General features: G+C 42.8%; 1 protein-coding gene and 1 long non-coding RNA gene across 6 annotated transcripts in view; one reads left to right on the top strand and one right to left on the bottom strand.

Moving 5' to 3' along the window:
- PHACTR1 (phosphatase and actin regulator 1) overlaps window positions 1–23,924 on the top strand; it is a 565,269-nt gene that overhangs the window by 116,338 nt on the left and 425,007 nt on the right. The gene's annotated exons all lie outside the window — the stretch shown is intronic.
- Window positions 3,472–23,924, bottom strand: part of LOC131513778 (uncharacterized) — a 135,274-nt gene continuing 114,821 nt past the window's right edge. Inside the window, exon 2 of the long non-coding RNA XR_009262785.1 lies at window positions 3,472–3,608. This is a non-coding gene — a long non-coding RNA (uncharacterized LOC131513778). The remainder of the gene's footprint in view (window positions 3,609–23,924) is intronic.

Below are 23,924 nucleotides of genomic sequence, written 5' to 3'. Positions count from 1 at the left end.
CGAGGAGACCATGGCTGAGGTGCGCCCCCCTGGCCTCAAGCCAAAAAAGATGAGACTTAAGAAAATGGTCAGGAGAGGGGCGCCTGGGTGGCTCAGTCGGTTGGGCGTCCGACTTCGGCTCAGGTCGTGATCTCACGGTTTGTGAGTTCGAGCCCCACGTCGGGCTCTGTGCCGACAGCTCAGAGCCTGGAGCCTGCTTTGGATTCTGTGTCTTCCTCTCTCGGCCCCTCTCCTGTCTATCTCTCTCTCTCTCACACACACAAAAGTACATAAACATCAAAAACTATTTTAAAAAACAAAAAGGAAAATCACAAGGAGAGTCTGTTTTGGGTTGTGTGGTGCTGGGGGAGCACAGCAGCTGCTGTAGGACTCGGGAGGAAGAAACATGAAAGACAGGAGCCTCAGTGCAGCCACAGAACAGAGATCTGTGGTTTCTGGAAGTCACTGGCCTCCTGTCAACTAACCGTCAAAGGTGTGTGTTTCCAGGGAATGAGACGTGGGCAGAAATAGCAAACTGACCCGGAGCTCCTAACTGGACTTTGGCACCTGGAGGGACAGTGAGATCCCAACAGGGAAACCCTGTGTAACAATGGGCTTCTGAGAACCCGAGACCTAGTGGGAAGCCACAAGGAACCAGCCAGTCCCCTGGTTGGGGATCTACTAGGGAGAGACGCCAAGCAGATGGTGGCTGGGGCACAGCTGGGGGACAGCTGGGTGGGAGGCCTTTTGACACTCTGCAAAGCTGTCTGTTGACTTTAAAACTCTGCCCCAACCAGAAGAAACCGATGCAGGCTCACGACGGTTCTAAGCAACGAAGACATCCCCTGAGCCTTATCTGTCTCTTCTTTCTGTGCCTTTCCTGAGTCCTGGGGGAGAAGGAGCATCTAGAGAGTGTGGGCCGAGGGCAGTAAGGAGGGCAGAAACTCCAGGCCAGAAGGAAATAAGTGTGCGATGAAAACAGAGGTTTCTGGACATATTAATTACCGAATTGACAGTGTTTCAAGGTCTGCAGTGAGAAAAGGATTTTGTATTTTCTTTTGTTTTGTTTTGTTCTTATCTCTGAAAAGTGGCTGAGCATTCGTCACGGCACAAAACCTGACCGTCTGTGGTGGCTGTGCCATTTACTAGTGTCCATATAACCTTGGGCAGCTTACTTATATTCTCTATGCTTAGATTTCTTTCTTTTTTTTTTTTTAGTGTTTATTTTTAAGACAGAGACAGAGCATGAGTGGGGGAGGGGCGGGCAGAAAGGGAGACACAGAATCCGAAGCAGGTTCCAGGTTCTGAGCTGTCAGCACAGAGCCCGACGCGGGGCTCAAACTCACGAACCGTGAGATCATGACCCGAGCCAAAGTCGGACGCTTAACCAACTGAGCCACCCAGGCGCCCCTCTATGCTTAGATTTCTAATTCCACGAAATGGGAGGATGAGTGTCACCTTTTCATGCGACTTTGGAGGACAGGAAATAAGTTGATGTGTCTCAAGTGCGTCAAAGGGGAAATGACACGTGGGGACCACCAAGTGTGGTATCTCCAGTGAAGTTGGTGAAAATCCACGCAGTGAGTCCAGGAAGTTAGTGTGAAAACATCACTGGGTAGTGAAGTTACCTCTGGATGTGGGTCCGTTTGTCCTGTTGGCTTTCATACGGATTGGAGATCTGCGTGACACGTAAAAGTGGTAGAAGCAAGGGGCGCCTGGGTGGCTCAGTCGGTTAAGTGTCCAACTTCCGCTCAGGTCATGATGCACGGTTCATGGGTTCAAGCCCCACGTCGGGCTCTGTGCTGACAGCTCGGAGCCTGGAGCCTGCTTCGGATTCTGTGTCTCCCTCTCTCTCTGCCCCTCCACCACTTGAGGTCTCTCTCTCTCTCTCTCTCAAAAATAAATAAACATTTAAAAAAGTGCTGGAAGTGAGCTGACCCACTCGCGTGACCGGAAGAACACAGTACTGTATTGAATTCCTCGAATTGACTTTTATAAAAATCCCTCCCTCAGCTGGAGCTAGAGATTCATCCTCTATTTTGATTCTGTCTGTGGTTTCGTCTATTATCGTAATAGGACAGAAGTAGTTTCCTACCAGTAGGTTGTACTCAGCCCTCATTTATTACATGCATTTTTCCCCTTAGTTTGCAGACAAATACAGGCTAAAATTCATTAGGTGTTAGGGATCATTTGCCGCTTTGTTAGGGTATGACTGCATTGTGATTTTCCGCATTCCTGAATTACCTTTGCCGTGATTTTCCTTCCAAGAGAAGGAAAATTCTGCTGCCTGCCTGATGTCTCTAATGGGATTATACATCTGCACACGATTAAAGAAGAGAGAAGCCATATAAATATGTTTCACTCTCAATCTACCGCTCTGAAAGAAGAAGGCTTAAGGATGGATTTCAGAGGGCTTGGGAAGGGGCGGTGAAGGCAGGGATGGAGACCCTGAGGGAAGTAGAAACAATGCTGTCGTATTTCCTAACTCTGTTTTCATCACACACTTAATCCGTTTTCGGCCCTGGAATAATAGGATCTATTAATACACCTGGGTCCTGAAGTTTCAGAAGATTAACAATACACATGGTCTGTGTGTGTTTGTGTTTTGATCTAACACTTAGTGTAGTGGTCAAGAGAACACCGGTTCTTGATAAATAATAAATAATAAATAATAAATAATAAATAATAAATAACACCCGGGCTTGATTCTGGGCTCTGTCCATCCTCGCTTCAACCCCCCTGCCGCCCCCCACCCCGTCCTCACTTCCACCCCACCCCCCAGCCCCTGACCTTGGGCAGGGAACTTCTGCTCTCTGTGCTCAGGTTTCCACCTGTGTAACATGAGTGCCAAGGAAATTAAGTTCATGTATTTAAAGTGTTTAGAAGAGCTAATGACGTTATTAGCTATTACTCGTTACTTCAAATGATAGCTAAGGGTTTAGTATTGTTCTTCTCCATTTTATTTAGAAACATACCAGCGTTTTACAAATGGAATAGAAAAAATGACCGCAACACCTCAGTTTGTATTAATACGGCTTATCTCTGTTTTTAAGAAGTTTTGAAAAATCATGTGCGGGAAGGAATAAATCCTACCATTCTTGTTTTTACGTGGCATGTACATTATAAAAGTCACATCCAAAAACAGCAATGAGCCTCAACAGCCTATACGCTGCCTTCTTCCTTCCCACCGATTTCCTTCCCGTTTCATTGTTTGCATTATTATGCTGCTGCTTTTGAAAAATTTTTTTAATGTTTATTTATTTTTGAGAGAGAGAGAGAGAGAGAGAGAGACAGAGTGCAAGAAGGGGAGGGGCAGAGAGAGAGAGGGAGACACAGAATCTGAAGCGGTCTCCAGGCTCTGAGCTGTCAGCACAGAGCCTGATGCAGGGCTCAAACCCACAAACCGTAAGATCATGACCTGAGCCTAAGTCAGATGCTTACCCGACTGAGCCACCCAGGCATCCCTATGCTGCTGCTTTTATTTAAAAAAAAAAAAAATTTTTTTTAACGTTTATTTATTTTTGAGACAGAGAGAGAGCATGAACGGGGGAGGGGCAGAGAGAGAGGGAGACACAGAATTGGAAGCAGGCTCCAGGCTCTGAGCCATCAGCCCAGAGCCTGACTCGGGGCTCGAACTCACAGACCGTGAGATCGTGACCTGAGCTGAAGTCGGACGCTTAACCGACTGAGCCACCCAGGTGCCCCTATGCTGCTGCTTTTAAAACAAAGATATTCATGTGCCTCCTCTTACATCAGGACCTTTTTTGAAAGAAACTACCCAGACTCGGTCTCAGGGCCACATGCCTATTGTTGTAAAGGAATAACTTAGCCTCCATATTGGATGAATGTCCAAATTATACCATTTATTTTAGAAAAAAAAAACTGGATTTAACACGGGAGGGACACGTCAGGGGCAAATGGCAACCAGAACTGAAGGGTCCCCACGCTCTGCCATCTGGAGCCAACCCCACACTGGGCACCTAGAAAATTCCTCTTCACTGAGAGTACTCGCCCATTGAGCATATAAACAAGTCCTCCTTGAGCAGTTAGTCAAGCAAGGCATGAAGATCTGCTTTCCTTCAGTTACAGGCCGCTTGGGAATGTTAAACCCAACCAGGCAGGAAGCCAGATAGCAACAGTACAACTTTAGGTGAACTTGGCAATCCAGCCCTGATCTTGGCTTCAGAGACTCCTGGCCATTGCTTTCCCCTGACTCCTTGCTTGTCCTGTCACCTCATACCTTCCACCTACCCAGCTGTACTTTCCAGAATTTCCTTCTGTCTCCGTGTTTGCTCCTTCATCATACGATCCTGTGCAAGTTGCCTCTTTCATCACGAAATTAAGGTTTGCTGCACTCACCATGACTCTCAATAACCTCTCCATTCATTAGGAGGTAAGCCTTCAAAATGATGAGCAGAAGGAAAAGAAATGTTAAGAGGAGACTTTTTTTTTTTTGTCTCCACAATGTTAGGTTTACATTAGTAATGAGATTTTTTTTCCAGATTAAAGTTTTCTTTGAATTTTAATTAATAATTTTAATACATTGGGAGTGTTTTTCAGTATGGTTCTATGCATTCACTTACATTACAAGGCTGTGTAATGTTGAAAGTAATTTTTGCACCTGGCTAACTCCAAAAAATCCAAACATGTCACTGATTGATTTAGAAACAGGAAGACCACTAGACGGTACATTTATTTCATCTTGTTTTCAAGATTTTATTTTTAAGCCATCTTTACATCCAGTGTGGGGCTTGAACTCGCAACCCAAAGATCAAGAGTCTCACGCTTCACTGACTGAGTCAACCAGGCACCCCTCGTGAGCGGGGAAGGTGCAGAGAGCACAACGTGGGGCTCAAACTCACGAACCGCAGGATCGTGACCTGAGCTGAAGCTGGACGCCCAACCACCTGAGCCACCCAGGCGCCCCTCATCTTTTTTTTTTTAATCTATGCATTTACCATTTTTTCCAGAAAGCAATTGAACCGCTCACTCACAAGGATACATATCCTCCAACAAGATCGCTTGATTTAAAGTTGTGACACCCCCCTGCCTCCAAAAAAAGAACAGAAAAAAAAAACAAAAACATAAAGTTGGAAGTAATATTGAGCCCAAGAGGCTAAACACATATATCTTCATGACCCAAATCTTTTCTTTGGAGGAATTCACCTGGTTGACTAGAAAAATGGAAACATAATCAAATTTAGTAGCAATTCCCAGTAGTTAGTAGAATCAAATTTAGTAACAGTTCGTCAACTTACAGAACAAGTGACTTTTACCTGCCAGAGAGACTTCCTGTGGGGACCCAAGTATAGACTATTTTGCTACTTGTTATTCGTTCTCTCTGCCACTCAAGTATTCCAATGACTCTGACATAATTATAGGCTATCCTTGAATCTTCTCTAATTTATTTCTTAAGTACATAATTTATAATCTTTATTACTTGAATATTAACAATAAAAACCACTGGCAATACATCTTAAACATACTCTGCCAGAGAACCTCCAGGTTTGCACAATGCTCAAGGTCCATAAATCAATATAAAGGAAATAACAGCTCAGGCTAAGGGCAATTAATCTTGAGACAAAGGTTAAGTAGGGATTTTTCTTGTAACTCCTCATGAAAATGAGCACACTTTGATTACCTGGATGCCTTTCTCCCATGACATCCTGACAGAACTGGCAAGAAGTTCCATGGGATTAATTATTTTAACAGCCTTGAAAATAGGCCTCGAATAACATTTTTTTTAAAGCACCTAAATAAGCAATTCTGTCCAATACCTACATTTTATCACTTGTCATCTTTATTAATTGCTTCTTATCATAAAGCTGATTATCATTAAGCTATTGATTTTTTTCGGCAAACATCCCATCTTGAAATAGTGTTATTGGCAGGGCACCTGGGTGGCTCAGTCAGTTAAGTGTCCGACTTCTGTCCAGGTCATGATCTCACAGCCCGTGAGTTCGAGCCCCGCAGCGGGCTCTGGGCTGACAGCTCGGAGCCTGGAGCCTGCTTCGGATTCTGTGTCTCCCTCTCTCTCTGCCCCTTCCCTGTTCACACACACACACACGCACACACACACTCTCTCTCTCTCTCAAAAATAAACATTTAAAAAAATTTTAAATAATATTATTGGTTAAAATTCGTCAAGGTTTCCTGAAAGGACTTTTCCTGGCTTTGCTGAATCACTTTAGATACAAGGGCTATCCAAACAGCTGTTATTAGAACCTTACTGCATAAACATCGAAGCAACTTCATTCAATGTATTATTGTACGGCCTGGTTTCGTAGACACTTTGGGGTCACACACCCTTGAGAAAATGATGAAAGCTATAGACCCCTTCCCCATAGCAATGCACAACGATTCATCCTATTAAATGTTACATGCCTTTTCAGAGATGTTACGGACCTCCTAGAGCCTATGCAAAGGCCCCTCCACCCCAAAGATGCCATTCCTTCTAACTCAAATAAATGGACGCTGGTTATTTTAAGATATATACACATAAATGAAAGCCGGCATAAACTTTCATAAATGAAAGTTCTGGAACTTAACTAGAAAGGACCGTAGCATCCATGTGGAGAGATAGACTGTGAAGTGTTTTCATCCATGTAAAAGGCAACAAAAGTCCCCACACAGATGGAGATCCAGTTTACTAAAATTAACAGACCCTGATGTTTATAACTGAGAGAATCCTGGAACTTCCAGATATTGATATTATCATGGAAGCAAAAGGAAGCTTAAAAGTGTCCCCCCTTCATGAGAAGACTGGACCTTGGCAGGCATACCAATGATATTAAAAAAGGCTGAGGTGAATTCTCATATCACCTCCAACTATATTATATGACGACATAAAACACAGTTGTATTTTCTGACTTCGATGAGGGAAGGAGTCCTGAAATAAATAGAATATTTAGGAGCTATCATGATTGGATATTTGGGTCTTTTCGGTACTCATTAGTCATTTTGGTGTTTAGCAATTGTTCAGTGCCTCTCTTTTCCAACAGCAAATTTAATTTGGGGATGGGATTGTCAGGTTAATCCAGAGCTAGAATTATCTGTACAAAGAAGTAACTGTGGGCTCTGATGACCTTGCTAATCTTAACCAATCACAGGTGGCTTAGTGGGTAGGCAACAGAATTGTCATTCTGTGATTTTGCTAATAGGACGTCAATTGACCAAAAGGATTTATTTATAGATAATGAAATTCTCAGCTTAAAGTGGAACGTTATGCTTCTGTGTTCTCTTACTGGTTAAGAACTGCCACTGATGTTTCCAGTTCCCTACTTAAAAACTGTTAGGATTGACACTGTATATTTCCTATAGATTACCTGTCTGTATTCAGCACAAAAACATTACTTGTGAGAACCCAGAAATTGAAGCAGATTTAGACTCTGTGAGAGGACATAAAATTTTGTGCAGGTATTCTTTTTATACGAAAATGGCTATGAAAAGTAGATGATCAAAGGTATTCTGTGGTGGAATTTACTATTCATTTTTGAGTTTTTTATTGGTGATAATTAGCGTTTTAGTATTACTTTAAATTCACACTTGAGAACTTGGGAAGTCTAATATTTTGTAAAAAAAAAAAAAAAGGAAATTCATGAGAATTTAACGGTAGCTTTCTCTAGATGGGTGGGATGATGGATGATTTCTGTTCCCCACTGTTTCTTTATCTTTCTTTTTCAATTTTTCTGTTATATACAGGTATTGCTCTTATCATGAGCAAAAAGCAACAAAAGAAACTCCATTGGGGGGTGGGGAATAGTGTTCTCGGTGTAAAAAATGTGGGGCTTTTTATTTTATTTTATTTTGTTATTAAAAAAATTTTTTTAAACGTTTATTTATTTTTGAGACCGAGAGAGACAAAGCATGAACGGGGGAGGGTCAGAGAGAGGGAGACACAGAATTTGAAACAGGCTCCAGGCTCCGAGCCGTCAGCCCAGATCCCGACGCGGGGCTCGAACTCCCGGACCGCGAGATCGTGACCTGAGCCGAAGTCGGCCGCTTAACCGACTGAGCCACCCAGGCGCCCCTGTGGGCCTTTTTAAAAAGCAACTTGGCATAGAAGCAAGACATACCTTGTGGCCTTTGGCCAAGGCTGCCACATCGTAGAGGTGAGGAGGGGCGATGCCTGACTTGAAGGGGTGTGAGTGGAGTGTGTCAGGAAAAAAAAAAAATGTAAAAATCACAAATTTCGAGGCTACAGAAGCTTCTTTCTAGTATTGAAAAGAACTATTTACATGAAGTCGTATCTCAGCCTGAGACAATCCCGAGGGACTCTTAGGAGGCTTAATGGAAGAGTTTGGGGTCACGTTGTAGCCTTAAGGACAAGACCAAGGATTCAAGGGTCTTGGAAAGAAAGAATCCGAAAAAAAAAAAAAAAAAAAAAAGCATCGATAGTAAGATATTGGTTTCTTTAAATCTCCGCTGTATGGCGTCAGCATATTTAAAGCTCACATTGATAATGTCTATATTGAACATGTAAATAAAAATAATGAATTTGATAGAGGGGCACAGAGAGAGAAGCAAAGAGCCTGGAGTTCAGACTACCAGTCTGTTATCAGCTAGTGACAGCATATGATAAAGATTCACTTCTTCCAAGACATAAACAACATTATAAAATCTTGATATGTGCAAACCTGACCATATGAAATTACACAAGGACTGATTTTTCAGTTTCCCCCAGAAAAAGAAAATAAAGTTGAAGTGCCTGTCCATGTTTTCTGATTAAAAATCCATTATAAAACTGCGAGGGATGACATCCTTAATATAGGAGGAAATTTTATCTATGGCTCAGTTGGTTAAGCATCCAACTTTGGCTCAGGTCATGATCTCGCAGTGTGTGGGTTTAGGCCCCGCGTGGGGCTCTGTGCTGACAGCTCGGAGCCTGCAGCCTGCTTCCGATTCTGTCTCCCTCGCTCTCTGCCCCTCCCCTGCTCATGCTTTGTCTCTCTCAAAAGTAAATAAACATTAAAAAAAAATTTTAAAGGAAATAACACACGATCTAAACTAGGAGTCCGAAACAGAATCCATGCTATATAACCGATAACTGAATTGTATACTCATAGAGGTTTTGCTTTAGACTAATGGGCTTCTTCCCAGGTCAAAGCATGTGTCACGCTCTAACATCAACAAAGAAAGTTCATCATGGTCCAGTTGTGGATGTGGAACAGTAAACACTGCAAAATAATTCATGTCTGTAGTTAACTCAAATAGTTAGACAATTCATCTCTTGTCAACAGGAAGCACTTCTGGGCTTTTTCAACCTGGTCCTGGTATGTGGCAGCAAAGAGATGTTCTAGAGAGTCAAGAATTTATTGTATGAAAGATGATGAACTCTCAAAGCAAGCAAAATGGAAATGCTGGTATTACATTTAGTGTAATGCTTAAGATTTCATTTACCCTGTTGCTTGTTTCAAAGTTCTCTGCCTCCTGAGATACTCACCCGGAAGAGAACCACTTCCCGCACCCCTCATCCTTTGTTCCCCTTGTGTCGTCAGGCACAAAGAAGTACACAGCAGAGCGCCTGGGTGGCTCAGTGGGTTAAGTGTCCAACTCTTGATTTGGGCTCAGGTCATGATCTCACAGTTTGTGAGATCGAGCCCCGTGTGGAGCTTTGTGCTGACAGTGCAGAGCCTGCTTGAGATTCTCTCTCTCTCTCCCCGTCCCTCTGTCTCTCCCCTGCTCGCGCTTTCTCTCTCTCTCTCTCTCAAAATAAATAAATTTAAATATATATATATTTTTGAAAAGCACATAGGGATATAGAAAGATTGGTAAGTCTTTGTCTACACTAAATGTAAAAATACCTTCCCTGAACCAGCACACTTGACCTCTTTTCCATCACGGCCAGTTAAAGTCTTAGAAACTATGAGGTGCTTTGTAAAAGGAGTCTTCCTGAGATGTTCTTTAAGTAACCTGTAGTTTTATAGAGTATCCACTATGATGTGATCGAAAGGGCAGATTCCAGATTAGCATTGGGCCAGAATATGACGAGGAAGATAAGATATGGAGAGATGTAGTCTTAGTTTCGGAGCCTATTAATTGTCTGTCCTTGGTGACGTTATTTACCGATGCAGTTCACTGTCTTCTCATCTGTTAAATGGCTTCTGAGGTCCCTTCCACCTCAGAAACGCTATGATGTAAAGAATTATCCATATGTTATTTGTTTCTTTGCTTCCTTTTCTGTGTGAAAGCTGAGCACATCTGAGGTCTCTTTTGATATACCAGATCATCACTGCTCCAGAAACCTCTGTACCGTAATCTGAATCTGCCCTTCTCTCTAGCCTCACCACTGCCGCCATGTTTGAAAACACCACCTCTCTCACCTGAATTATTGACTGGTCTCCTGCTTGTCACTCTTGCTCAGACACACACACCACACACAGTCCGTTGTCCACATGACAGGCGGAATGAGCACTTCTAAGTACCAATCCTCCAATGGCCTCTATCTTGGAATAAAATCTCAACCCCTTTGCCTGCCTTAGAAAACCCTGCATGGTCTGGCCTCTGCCTCTCCTTCATCCTTCTCCCGCCCTTATTCACCATGCTTAGTTGCTCTGGCTTTTTTTTTTTTTCTGCTCTTCACAAACACCAAGCTCTCTCCCACCTTAGGGCTGGCTTTTGAACAAATGGCTGACTCTATCTGGAATAGTAGTCCCCGATCAGTCACCACGATGGATCCCCAAGGCTGGGCCTTTCGTGTGATTCTCAGTTTGGTTGCTGTCTCCCTTGGAGAGCTTTCCAGAACCCCGGTCCCGACATGTTCTCCTGTCACTCTCCATTTGGTCATCCTGCATGGACTCCGCCACAGCTTGGACCATTTTCCGAAATCATTTTATTTGTGCGTGTGTCCACTTGTTCACTGATTTTATTCCCACTCACCCAAAAATATGTGAAGAGATTTTGCTTATATTTTCCACTGATGTATCAGTAGAACAGTGCCTAACTCAATAATCATTTTTTTGAATAGCTATTTTAGAAAATAGCTATTGAAAGATTGGATGGAATCTTTCATCCAATCTTCCATCCAAGATGGAAGATTTTAGAAAAAAATAAAAATATGTTCCCTTTGACTGAAATAATTTAGTTTCATCAACTCTGGGGGTCTGAATGGCATAATTGATCCACTGATATTAGTGTAAATGTCTTAGCCTTGTTCCCGGAAGAGGCCTGAGCTTGTGAAGTCTGGTTCTAGAAACTGAAATTTCTGCAGATTGGGCAGAGTTAAGTGGGTTTAAGTTAGTGCAGAGACACGGTAGTATTAACCCAGAAGAAGTGAAAATAGAGGGTGCAAGGTATCTTCATGTAACTTACACCTTTAAATTATATACAGCTATCTGTAAATTAAACAACCAAGAATAAACCAGGTGTAAATGAAACATGCCTGTTTCAAACAGGAAATTCACACAGATTCAAATACGGTCAGAGCGCACACAAGTCCAGAAAACCATAGCAGTGGACAGAAACAAAAATATTAGTAATTCAAGCAAAACCTATGCTAAGATGGTTTATCCTTGCTTTTGAAATGTGATGGTGGGAGCCATAAGGGAGTGAGATTAGAAAAACAAAAGTCTGAATCAACAGTTCTCTTCATATTATCTTCAGAATGAGTCAGAACATCGTAAAGCTTTCGTCCTTGTAGGCAAATAGATCCAATCAAACTCCTAATGGTGACTCATTTTTGAGAAGTTGCTAGGACAACCTAGAACATGCTAGAACAGGGGGACGGACCACCCTCAAGAGGAAGCATCTGCACATTTTCAAATACCGCCATCCCCAAGATGAACATTTGATCCCCGGAAAAATGAAATGATTTGCTTTTGACTCACAACTGGTTTAGCCATGAGGGGAATTCGGAAAAGGAGAGGAGGTGAAAAGCTTTGAGAACGAGTCGGAGCTGGGGCCCAGATGGGATGGAAAAGGTGACAGGGGCAGGGATAGCCGGGCAACCCCAGAGGGAGAGAACCACGGACACAGTAGACCCCTTTAGGAATGTGTCTTGGGAGTCAGGATAAGCCTGAGATAAGTATGTCTGTGGGAGGAATGAAGAGTCTTGTGGAGTACATGGAATTATAAAGACATTTCTTCCTCGGGGCGCCTGGGTGGCGCAGTCGGTTAAGCGTCCGGCTTCAGCCAGGTCACGATCTCGCGGTCCGTGAGTTCGAGCCCCGCGTCGGGCTCCGGGCCGACGGCTCGGAGCCTGGAGCCTGTTTCCGATTCTGTGTCTCCCTCTCTCTCTGCCCCTCCCCCGTTCATGCTCTGTCTCTCTCTGTCCCAAAAATAAATTAAAAATGTTGAAAAAAAAAATTAAAAAAAAAAAAAAAAAAAAAAGACATTTCTTCCTCACCAGCCCATCACAGGCATCTGGGCTGAGGAAGACAAGACATTTCTGGGGATGCCTGTGTCGGACTGTGAGACAGAATATAGCATAGGGGAGGTATGGAGTGCCCTTTTGCCTCATCCTTTATCTGGGAGCCACTTTTGCGGTGTGCCCGGCCGAATCAAGGAAACATTCTTTTCAAACATTTCTTTGTTGGCTTTAATTTTATTTGCTTTATTTTTCAATGGACCATACATTCTTATCATTCAAAATTCAGAAGCTTCAAAGGGCTATACAAATGAAACAGTTCTGTGCCACCAACGAATGGTACACATTTCTAGGTGCCCCTTGTGGGAGATTTCTCAAAGAAGAAAGTATATGAGGGGGGACAGATTGAATAGCGATGTACTACACGTTTTAGAGTGCTTTATTCTCTACCATAGTGTCACGCAAAGTATGACAGGTTTGACTGTTTCAAATCTTCTGACCAAAAAAGGCAGGGGGTGGGGAGTTAAGTGACATATCCCAGGCTTATTCCCTTTTTAGTGGAAATGTCCAGATTAAGACCCAGCTGGGGACGGGGGGAACACAAAGGAAAAAAAATAATTAAAGATAACTATAAAAAATGAAATTTCCCATGTACTAATTTCATCCTTGGTGTTTTGAACAGCTACAAAGCAGAAAGTTTTAGATTCCTTTTGAGGCAAAAAAAGAAAATTTAAGCCATTAATTTGCCTACATTGTTTCTTTATAAAATTCTATAAAAAAACCAATAATGGCCTTTTGTTTAGTACCACAAAAGCGACAATAATCATGGTCTTGGTGCTGGGGAATTAAGCACCAGGGCCTTTGTTTCAGCTTGAATACCTTTCTGGAACTTACCAGGAAGCCATCAACTTCACCTGACTTCTAAAGACGTCTGAAAAGACACCCACAGCAACTTAAAATATTAAGGTAATATTAATTACCTGGCTCTGAATTTCAGCTCCCGTCTTTCTCTTTCTCTCAACTGCCAACGCTGTTTCTTTCTTCAGTTCCAAGTTCAGCGTAAACGATGAGAAAAGGGACTCTTTTTTTCCTACTGGCCAGGCAATGCCTCCGAAGTTTTTGGTAGCACCGTTTAGTGAATTTCAAACAGCCGAGTCCAAATCTTGATTTCTCTTGAGCTTGACTTGTCAGGATTTTATCTCTTTTATTGATCCGGAAGCCAAGAACGTTCATCCATCGGGAAGGATTTTAGGCTGAATATGAAGTGGAACATCTGCAGCACCACTTAGCAAACTGAAAGGTGAAGAGGCATCCGCGAGTACTAATCAAGCTGTCATCTCGGAAAAAATTTCCAGAACAAATGCAGTAAAGAATGATTTAAAAAGACACTGTGTATCCCAGACAGGACTCATTTAGCTTGGGTGTCCATTGCTAGAAATGATAGTTCCTGGGGCGCCTGGGTGGCTCAGTCGGTTAAGCGTCCGACTTCGGCTCGGGTCACGATCTCGCGGTCCGTGAGTTCGAGCCCCGCGTCGGGCTCTGTGCTGACAGCTCAGAGCCTGGAGCCTGTTTCCGATTCTGTGTCTCCCTCTTTCTCTGACCCTCCCCCGTTCATGCTCTGTCTCTCTCTGTCTCAAAAATAAAATAAAAACGTTAAAAAAAAAAAAAAAAAAGAAATGATAGTTCCTGTGTCATATTGCTAGAGTCTAAATTACCTACTTTTAAAACTACTGTAGTTACAGAGAAGACAGAATTGTTCTAAGACAGCGAGTACCTCTTCAGCAATTCAGTCATAATTTGAAATATTTAAGATTATTTCAAATATTAACTGTGCTCACGAGCGTCTCCAGGGAGCCAGGGGTTTCTAAAAGGCATTATCTCATCAGTCCGATTAGTTCCTAATGTGCTGAATGCATGGAGCAGATATTTCAAATCTTTTTCACTATCTACCGCCACTACATAGATAAGCAAGGGACACCATTTATCCAACTGAGTACAGTTGGACCAAATCAAGAGATGAGACCAGCAAAGCACAAAAATCGCTTTCTCTTTATGAAATACAGCCCTACCTCAAGGTAGCTGAATGGCCCCGGGCAAGCAACTTAACATCCCCGAGCATCAGCTTTTTCTTCATCAAAACAGGGCTAAAGCCTTCTTCGCAGAATTATTGGGAGCGTTGTAGAGCTATGCATGTGAAAATAGCAGTCCGGAGACTGACAATAATAGATATCTATATTAGTTCTTTGGATCTGCATAACAGTGTCACTTCACTTTGTGGCTTAAAACACCACCCATTTCTTGTCTCACAGTTTCTGTGGTCAGGAGTCCAGGCACAGCTTAGCTGGGTCTCACAAAGCTACAGTCAAGGGGTTGGCCAGGGCCACAGTCTCATCCGTAGGCTCAACTGAGGAGGACCCATTTCCAAGCTCACATGCTTGTTGGCAGAATTCAGCTCCTTTGAGCTGTAGGGTTGAAGAACTTGGATTTTCACTGACCATTGGCTGGAGGGCCCTCCGTTCCTAGAGGCTTCGTGGGCCACCCTGATAAGGCCACTTGCTTTATCAAACCAGCAAGGGGGAGAGTCTCCCTATATTACATAATCATAAAAGTGACATTTCATCACCCTAGCTGTTTTCTACTGAGTAAAAGCGAGTCAGAGTTCCCGCCCACACTCAAGAAGAATGGATCCCACGAGGGTTTAAAAATAAGAAGTATCCTCGGTCCACCCTGGAATCTGCCCACCACAGTATCTCATACCCATTTCCTTCCCTTTCTGCCTTAGCAACCCTTTCTTTTTTCTTTAGTTTCTATGTCAGAAGACCATGACCCCTACTGTCCGTCAAAATCCTCTTTGTCTAAGTAGCTAAAGATCGCACTTTAGAGTTCCCTGAAAATAAAAGAGAAGAAGACAACTCGCAGTGGAAAACACTTGGTGTTTTATAACAAGTCAAATTGTGTTCCATAAAATTACTAGTTGAGTAAAATTTGATTAAAATAGAAGCCCTTTTATTTTCTCTTGTTTCATGCTTTTGATGCATTTTTGTTGGAGTCTGTTCAGAAAATGATTGCACATCAAAATCATTGAGTACAGAAGTACTCATGAAACACAGGCACTATAAAGTAATTTCACTAACTAGCCTAGAAGTGGTTGCGGATTTTGTTCCCCAAGCGTGGTTAAAAATAGCCACAGGTCCCAACATGAGGCTGAGGGGCATCGATGCACGTATTGGTCGTATGGTAGTTTGGCCATGTTTGGTATGCCCTACCTGAATCTCCAGTCTCTGGAGTCTCTGAGAACCAGAATCTTCCAAAGATGGTAGGAATTCGCATGACTACAAGGCTGTCGCTACCGATGGAAACAAGGACAGTGATGGCTAGCTAACATTCACTACGTAGTTATTACGCGCCAGTTACTCTAAAATGCTCTATATATGCGATCGAACACAACCCCATGAGAAAGGAATAATTATGATTTCTATTTCACAAATACAAAAACAGAGACTTGGAGAGATTAGGGTCATAGAGCAGGCAAGAAAATAGAAAGGCTAACCTTAGAAAGGCTCCATCTCAGAACCTCAGAATTTGCCATGAAAAACCAGGAGCCTAAATATTCTCTTCAAATGTTCTAGGACTGTCTGCCTGAAGCTGGATCAGAGTTGCACCTGTGGCCAAGGAATGGTGTCAGCCTTGGCTCTGACGTTCGCTCACCCTATCCTAGCTGCCGGTGAGCCATTACCCCTTCTCTCACAGCCAGTCAGTGGGGAGTGGAACAGGATATCCGTAACCCCCTCTACCCCACATGGAGTCCTTAGCGGGATTCAGGAAGGGTCAGGTTGTACCGTGCCAACAAACAGAGTTGCTAGGGCGTTTCCGCAGCGCGCTGCCCCCTCTCAGTACTCCGTGGGTCCTGTGCACTGGTCCCCTTCCACCTGGTCCCACTGGCCCATAGTATGGGCACCAAGATATCCCTTGTTTCCTCAGGCATCAGCCTCCGTACCTGATCCCAATGTCTAATGCAATTAGTGGAGGCAGAACCCTGGTCACAGCACATCAAAATGTGCACATTTTGACAGACAGTGAGTCCATCCGTATCACGTGATACGCCCCTCATTAAATTAAAATGAAAGACCGGATGGTTATACTCCATGTGCTCACCTGGGCCAGATGTGGTGAGGGTGGGCTGTGCAAGATGAAAAATTAAAGGTCTGTGGCAAGGAGGCAGGAACATAGGTATAATGCTGCTACAAAGCAAGAACCAAGGATCATGACCAGATATATGCCTCTGTCAGCAGAGATCGCTCCCAGCCCCGAAGCAGAGGAGTTATATATGGACAAGACATCGTGAGCAGAATTTTTATGTGGATGTCCCACATGAGACTTCAGGGAGATCCGGTTATTATGTCTCACTAACTAAAATTATTTTCAGACATTTATATTCGGTTCTTTTTTATGTTAATTCTGTTAAGAATGCACTGTATAGATCTTTATAGAAATTTATCTCAAAAGGCAGAACATCTGATTTCACTCAAGCCAATATTTTGGCATGTCTAGTCTTCTTTCTTTAAACACTGGGCGTTTATTCCATTAACTTGCTCCATCGTGCTCACAACCCAAACGTAACAGAGAAAAAGCTTTCATCCATGAATAAGAAGCTAGTAGTGCCTGTATTTGGGGAGTTCCTTGTAGAAACCGACTTCCAGACACTTGAATTTGCAAGGAGACCTTCCCAAACCCCTGATAGGACCTGCTTCCTCACCCACATAGACAACCACCAATGCATCACAGCGGGGGAAACTTCTGGGAGTCCTGAATGAGGTCCTATGTACTAATGGGTAATTCAGGCATGGATTTTCTATACCCATACCTATATTTTCTATATCATTACACTTCTCACCATGTCTGCAAATACAATGAAGTAAAACCTTGGACTGTAACTTGTTTCTGCGAGTGTTCCGCAAGATGAGCAAACATTTTTAATAAATTTTAACTTGATGAACGAGCACTGTCTCGCAACACGAGTAGTAGGTGAAGCCGAACGTCACATGATCACAACTGAGCCAATGGTTCTTGAGATTCGTTTTGATATACGAGTGCTTTAGATTACAAGCATGTTTCCGGAACAAATTATGCTCGCCAGTCCAGGTTTTAGTCTGTACCCTCCACCACTTAAAGTAGTGACCATTTCTTTTTGCCTTTTAATTTAATTCCAAAAGTGTTATCAGTGCTTTACAGAAGAGTGCTGTGTGGTTCATTAGTTTGAGCCCCATGTCCAGCTCTGTGCTGACAGCTCAGAACCTGGAGCCTGCTTCAGATTCTCTCTCTCTCTCTCTCTCTCTCTCTCTCTCAAAAAAGAAATAAACATTCTCTGACTGACTAATTTCACTTAGCATAATACCTTCCAATTCCATCCACGTAGTTGCAAATGGCAGGATTTCATTCTTTATGATTACCAAGTAAATACGCTAACTAATTTGGATGTAAATTATAAAAAAAGAAAAGAAAAAATAAAAGAAATAAACATTTAAAATTTTTTTTAAAAAAAGAAGAGTGCTATGCATGAAGGAAGCACTTAATAAATGCTGTTGCATTGAGCTGGTAAGAAAAAAAACAGCACAGTCTCAGCAGCTGAACTGACTTAGTCGGTGACATGGTCCCTCTCTCTGCCATGTTCAGACAAGACCTCGGGGATACTCTGGGGTACCCTGGCTGTGACACGAGAGTGAGTTGCAGAGAGAAATTAACGTTGTTGCTTTACTGTCTATTCCACAGTAGGCACTGTAGGAAGCTCTTCAAATATACTTACTTCTTTTCATTTTCACAACTTTTTGAGGTATGAGATAAGGAAACTGAGATTTGGAGAAGTCAAGGTCAGATATTTAATACATTGTCAGATGGGGCTCCGACTCCAAGGCCGTGTTCTTTCCATGAGGGCAACGTGTTCCTTGCTTCTTTTTCTCACTTGATGGACAGTCACATCATCCTACTAAAACTGAAGAGTATGCCCCTACAACATTTGCACGAGGGTGCTAGGAGAGGCCACAACCTTGAATTTGCTAAGTTCTGGGAGACTACTGTTTACTACTGTTTACTAAGAGTAAAGCAGGTAGGACTTCAAAGTTTCTCTGCTCTGTACACTTCCATTTGCAAGGGGAAGAGCACAATATATATGAATCGAGCTTCACATATCAAGATTTTCTTGTTCGTTATGTCACTGGAAAAATAAGAATAATTTTTAAGGTGCTGATGACGAGATTAAAATCAAATTTCTAGCACGCCTGGGAAGAAAGTTAGTCTAATGGAATAGTTTAGTATTTGATGTTTACTGCAGCCGTCCAGCTATCAAAAAAGACTAGAACTGATAGTTTCTAAAATAAGCACTCTATTTAAAGAATTACACAGAGTTGGCTGGGAAGGAGTGGTGTAAACATTTCAATTTTACACCACAATTCATTATGATAAGTATCTGGCTTTAGTTGGTGTATCTCCCGTGGGAATCATTAGGCACTGACAGTGTTCTTTTCTACTGATATTATCACTTAATTAAGCAGCTTACTTCAGATGCCCGAGAGCTTCTGCACCTTTATTTTAAAAATAAAAGAGTACTCTTTAGAACCCCTCGTTATTATCTTCACAATCTACTTCAGTTTTATGGCTTCGTGTAAAGCAATCATGAGTGGTTATTTTTATGCTGTTAGAAATAAGGAGTTTTAGGGGCTCCTGGGTGGCTCAGTCGGTTGGGCAACCGACTTCGGCTCAGGTCGTGATCTCACGGTTCGTGAGTTCAAGCCCCGAGTCGGGCTCTGTGCTGACAGCTCAGAGCCTGGAGCCTGTTTCAGATTCTGTGTCTCCCTCTCTCTCTGCAACCTCCCCGCCCCCCCCCCCCACATGCTCTGTCTCTCTTTGTCTCAGAAATAAATAAAACATTAAAAAAAAAGAAATAAGGAGTTTTATTCTGTGATAACCATACAGCACTGTATTTCTACCCCTTAATGAGAGACATTTACAAATAAAATAAATAAAAATGCATATCTAAAACAACAGTAAGGAAAAAGCTATATTTGACTAGGAAAAATGCAGCTAAAAATTTAATTGAAAAATTTCTGAAAGCAACCAGATGGTTAATTTGCATTACACAGGTATAAGTAATTTAATTATTTAAAGCATAATTTCGTGTCTTCTCTCTGTATTATACGCTACATAGAAAAATCTCCAACTTTTGCCCACATTACTAAGAAAAATAGGTTATAAGAAGTGTGTCAATTTTTGTTGTAACAACAAGGTTGTAAGTAGGAGGCTGTGTGACCTTGACCAATGGCTCAAAGTTGTAAATTACTGATAATCTGTTTAAAGGGAAGGATGTTAATTTAAAGGATTAAAAATTATCTTAGCGTCTCACTGGTCAGGGCCTGATCTCCCGGTTCGTGAGTTTGAGCTCGCCTGGAGCCTGCTTCAGATTCTGTATCTCCTTTTCTCTCTACCCCTCCCCTGCTCACACTCTGTCTCTCTCTCTCAAAAATAAATAAACATTAAAAAGATTTTTTAATAAAAATACAGAAATTATTTGAAATAATAAGACACATTTTAATAAATGCACTGAAACAGTAAAAGTATTTTTTTCTAAATATTGCAAAACATCAACATGAATACACTGTACTTACTATTTGAGGAATTTCAATGTACCAAAGGCACAATGGACATCTAGCACATAATTACACATGTCTTCAGGATTACGGTTTGACTTATCTCCCCTTTATGTGCTGTCTGAAACAACCATTTTCTTAGCAAAGATGCTTTTTTGCTATTTGGGATGTAGAAAGACTTTGTGGTGATATTTTGATGCTCCAAGTATCTTGAAGTTGGAATCAGCGGCACCCCCCCTAGAGCGAGGCACCTGGGTGGCTCAGTCAGTTAAGCATCCAACCTTGATTTCAGCTCAGGTCATAATCTCACAGTTTGTGGGATTGAGCCCCGGGTCAGCTCTGTATTGATGGCACAGAGCCTGCTTGGGATTCTCTCTTTCCCTCTCTCTCTGTCCCTTTTCTGCTTGGGTGCACTGTCTCTCTCTCTCTCTCTCTGTCTCTGTCTCTCTCTGTCTCTCAAAAAAAAAAAAAATAAATCCCCTAGAGCAAGGAGAATATTCAAAACTTCCCCTTACTAGTTAAGAGCAGAAATCAATTTGAGTCAATTTTTGAAGAAATTAAAATAAATGTCACTTCTGCAGCTCTACTAAGGACTTCAGCTCCGGGAGTTTGGACAGCAGAAACCTCACACATGTAGTGCTATGATTGATCTTCTTTTCACTGTTCCCATTTCGATAATTGTTTGGGAACCTGGAAGAAAAGGGGAAACACAAATGAGGAGCCATAGAATGGGTGATGATACTAGAAAGTTGGGGAGGTAGCCACTGGGGGAAGCAGAGCAAGAAGAGTGGAGGATAGCAGTTACACACACACACACACACACACACACACACACACACACACACTTACCCAGAAACACCTTTTCCTTTTGAAGTTGAGGGGCAAACCAGTTGCTTGGAAACCATTGATTCCTTGTAAGTGATGTGTTAAGCCACGCCTCATAAATTGACATCTTGTTCCCAATGCCAATAAGAGGAAGGTCAAGGATTTAAGGCTGACAAGAGGAGCCAAGTTTTGCAGATATTCAGAGCGTGGTTAGCAAAGACAGGGCGCTGAGCAGTGGAGATGGCACAGGTAACTGACCTCATACTGGGTATGACGCCTTGACGATCAGTCAATAAAGTTCCCTTTGCCTTTCACTCAGAACAGGTCCATTTAATATTAGTACTTGTACAAAATGCTTTACATGGCCATAACTGTCCTTTATTTCTTTGAAGAAATAAATTGTAGTAGAAACCAAACATGTTTTAAAGTCAAAGAGATGTAGGTCTGAACTTTAGTTGTGTCCTCACTAGCTGTGTGACCTTGTGCAAAATGGTTGATGTCTCTGAATCCCGGAGTCCTTTTACGTTAGATGAAGTTTGAAACCTGACTGTAAGAATCCACTATCCAGCTATGAAGATCTGCAATCGTGTAGGCAAGTACACACATCTTGGTGTCCTTGATGATGCTACAGGCATTGTCCTAAGCAACGGGGCCACTCAGGTGAAGCATACAGACCGGGTCCTTGCTCCTAGGAGTTTATATATTGGTCATCAGCTTCCATAAATGATAGAATTTATTTATTTAAAAAAATGTTTTTAATGTTTTTATTTTATTTTTGAGACAGAGAGAGACAGAGCGTGAGCAGGGGAGGGGCAGAGAGAGAAGGAGACACAGAGTCCGAAGCAGGCTCCAGGCTCTGAGCTGTCAGCGCAGAGCCCGACGTGGGGCTCGAACCCACGAAGTGCGAGATCATGACCTGAGCGGAAGTCGGACGCTCAACCGACTGAGCCACCCAGGCGCCCCTAGAATTGATCAATGTATGCAAAACACGGTCTTACAGGGTGAAGGGGATACTAGATGGGATAGATGTCATGTAGAGCCTGCAACGATTCAAGAAATATTTAAGGGAAGAAATAAATACGGGAGAGGGGTCAAAAGCAGCAGCAGAAGTTGCCTCTGGAGAAATCAGGGAAGAGGTGTCTTGGAGGAGAGATCAGAACCTCATTTAAAGGATCTACAGGCCTGGGAGAGGAACCTGTCCCCCTGTCAGCCATCTAATGGCAGAAACAATTAACCACAACGAAAGCTTGAGCAACAGCAGGCAACCACAGATGCACGAAGGGTCACTAGTTGGTTGCAATTCTCCCCTGCTGTAAGAGTCTCCCCTGCTATTAGAGTCTCTATTTTTCAGCATTTTTTTTTAATTTACAATGTGATTTCGTGCATGGTACGCTTGTAAATCTTTGCATGGTACAAGAGGGGAAGTGAGGAAATGCCCTGAGTTCTTTTGGCCTCTTTTCTTCTTCCCCAGATCCCATGATGCATAGGTGTCCCCCATCACATATGCTGCTGAGTCCTTTGTGAACCCCTCCCCCACCCTTTCCTTTGGACTTTAGTCCCTGTGGCCAGGCGCTGGCGCATTCTTCTGCAGGGAGAAATGAACGGAGCGCAAAGACGTCCACAGTGAAAAATCCCCCCTAATGCTGAGCATCCCTTCTGCTGCTTTGCAGCCTCACATGGCAGGATCGTCATCCATGGCACAGAGGTACTTCACCTCCGGGATTACTGTTTCTGTTCGGCACAGAGACACTCTAACGTGCAGAGATTATTATCATATATGTGGCTTTTGTTCGCTATTTACAAAAAAAAAAAAAAGAAAGTACTGGTGAAAGGAAGATAACCAGTGAGGTTAATGCTTCTATTTAGCGTGCCCCCCGCAGGTCAGGGTACCAGATCCCCATTTATTAAGTTGCTTCTGTGGGCGCTGATACGGAATTGTTCACATGCGTCCCTGCAATGCACGTTATCTTATTTCTTTTAAAAGGCCATTTGTCTCCCTAAAAGGCAGCATTCTCTTAGACTCTGCAAAAGTCACTTTGACTTCTTTATTCGACAGAGCTCTTACATTGCCTTTAAAATTCCCTCTGACAGAATAAGGAATTAACTGTGAGCAGACCTCGGGCACCTGCTAAAAATATGTCTCTTTTTCCCACCGTATTCCAGAGTCAAGCCAATGAGGTGAATAGTTTTGTTTTTTTTTAAGTTTATTTTTTATTTTGAGAGAGAGAGAGAACCAGCAGGAGAGGGGCAGAGAGAGAAGGGGAGAGAGAGAGAGTCCCAAGCAGGGTCTGCACTGTCAGCACAGAGCCTGGTAAGGGGCTCGAACTCACAAAAACGTGAGCTCATGACCTGAGCCGAACTCAAGTCAGACGGTTTCACTGACGGAGCCAGCCAGGTGCAAAGTGAATAATTTAAACATAATCTGGTTGCAGATAGCAAAAATGAGGATTGTGGAAAGGCGAGAATCGATACCCATTTCGAAACCATTTCTTAAAAAAGATAAACAAAAAAAACCTTGAGGCCTATGCACTATGGAACAAAAAGGCTTCCACTTGGAAGGTTGATTTTAGCCCTCATGTTGGTATTCGACCAGTGTGCCTGGTGGACAGCCTGGCCCATAGGAAGAGCTTAATGAATAACTGCCCAGGGAATGGATTGGTAAATGTACCCGTCTGAGAGCACGATCTTAAAAGGTATGGAACTGGAAAATTAATCGTACTTTGATGCCGCAGGTCAGATACTCCTCTTGGGATTATGTCGCAAATTTCCTTCCACAGAGTGACAGTTCTAAGGGCTCTGTGCTCTGACAAATCACAGTGCCTTTCATAGTTTAAGGATCCCTACTGCTAGGCGAGTGCACCTGTGGGCGGATGCCCTTTTGCAGCAAAGCTTTGGGTAGACCCCGAGTCTAACATTCAGACAGAACCCGCGGCCCGCACTGATGTCACTTGCTCATGGAACTCAGATTTCTGATGTGTAGATGTGGCAAGAGCTTTGGGCACTTTTTATTGGGCTTTTCAGTTCTAAGTTTGCTTGTTAACTTCTGATGCGATATTGTGAAAAGATAAACTGAGGCATATTTAAAAATTCTAAGAGATTGTTTGAGCCAAAATCCGTTCAAATTGGACAACACCAGACCGGAAGTGGTGAGGGGCACTCTGTGACAGGGAGGGGCA

This window comes from Neofelis nebulosa, chromosome 6 (assembly GCF_028018385.1).
Source record: "Neofelis nebulosa isolate mNeoNeb1 chromosome 6, mNeoNeb1.pri, whole genome shotgun sequence".
Taxonomy (NCBI): Eukaryota; Metazoa; Chordata; class Mammalia; order Carnivora; family Felidae; genus Neofelis; species Neofelis nebulosa.
Note: the sequence above shows the minus strand (reverse complement) of the source record. Positions and strands in the feature narration are given on the sequence as shown.